A 1,697-nucleotide genomic window follows, 5' to 3' on the forward strand; every position below is an offset into this window, starting at 1 on the left:
ACACGTTCCCAGAGATCAGCCAGGGGACCACCGGGTGCCCACCCCTCTATTCCAGATGGGCTGGTAGGACCCCGTGCCAGTGTGGGTCTACGGATAGAGGGAGTTTACGCAAAAGCCGTTCTGGATACGGGATCGCAGGTGACCTTATTGTACCGGTCTTTCTACCACCAATATCTAAAGCATTTGCCCATAACCCCATTTGATGCCCTGCAGATTTGGGGTGTGAGCGAGGGTGACTACCCGTACGATGGGTACCTATCGGTGAGATTGGAGTTCTCGGAGGGCGATGTGGGAGTGTCCGAAGCTATTGAGACGTTGGTGTTGGTGTGTCCTGACCCGGTTGAAACTGGTGGTGCTGCCCTCCTGGTGGGGACTAATTCCCCCGTTGTGCGACGGCTCCTGGGAGCTTGTAAAGAGAAAGCGGGGGAAGACTTTCTGGAGACCCTCTCGGTGCATCCAGTGTTTCGAGCAGTGTTCGAAGAAGGGGTTGCCTCACTAGGACTGGACCCGGAGTGTAAACGCGGGACGGTGTGGTGTACGCAGGCGAGGCCCAAGGTGATCCGACCCGGGGAGGTAGCACTAGTGATGGGGACCCCCAGATTCCCAGGAGTGCCGACGGGCGAAGCCCTGTTAGTAGACGCCCCGGATGATCTTGAAGGGGAGACACGATTTCCGGCGGGGGCGCTGGTGAGGCCCGAAGTGCAGAGACCAGGGGTGGTACATGCGAGGCGTATAGCTATAAGTGTCAGGAACACCACGGCAAGAGAAATCACCTTTAAGAGGGGAATGCCGCTGGCACATCTGTTCCCGGTGACGGTAATGTCTAGCGCACCGGTGAGGACCCCTAACGTGGAGGGATCGGAGCATCGAAGGAAGCTGACCGCTGAAGTCTTTAACTTCGGGGATTCCCCTGTGTTGCCGGAGTGGAAACACAGACTAGTGGAGAAGATGCTGAAGATGGAAGCTGTTTTTTCTCAGGGCGAGTTTGATGTTGGCTGCTCCAAAAGCACTCGCCACACCATCCGGGTGACGGAGGACACCCCGTTCAGAGAGAGATCCCGGCGGCTGGCTCCGGCAGATGTTGAGGACATGCGGCAGCACCTGCGCAAGTTGAAGGAGGCCGGAATCATAGCTGAGTCCCGAAGTCCTTATGCGTCCCCAATAGTGGTGGCACGGAAGAAGAATGGGCGAGTGCGCATGTGTGTTGACTACAGGACGTTGAATCGGCGAACTGTCCCTGATCAATATACTGTCCCAAGAGTGGAGGATGCGCTGGCCTGCCTGAGTGGTGCGAAGTGGTTCAGTGTGCTGGATTTAAGAAGTGGGTATTACCAGATCCCAATGAGTGTGGCCGATAAAGAGAAGACCGCTTTTATCTGCCCGCTGGGGTTCTTTCAGTTCGAACGAATGCCCCAAGGCATATCGGGAGCCCCAGCCACCTTCCAGAGGCTCATGGAGAGAACTGTGGGGGATATGAATCTGTTAGAGGTGCTGGTGTACCTGGACGATTTGATAGTGTTTGGATCGACTTTGGAGGAACATGAGGAGAGGCTGTTGAAGGTGTTGGGCCGGCTTAATGAAGAAGGGTTGAAGCTTTCCCTGGACAAATGCCAGTTCTGCAAGTCGTCGGTTAACTACGTTGGTCATATCATTTCGCGAGAGGGAGTGGCTACTGATCCAACCAAGATAGAGGCCGT

Source organism: Hemitrygon akajei, chromosome 2 (genome assembly GCF_048418815.1).
Source record: "Hemitrygon akajei chromosome 2, sHemAka1.3, whole genome shotgun sequence".
Lineage (NCBI taxonomy): Eukaryota > Metazoa > Chordata > Chondrichthyes > Myliobatiformes > Dasyatidae > Hemitrygon > Hemitrygon akajei.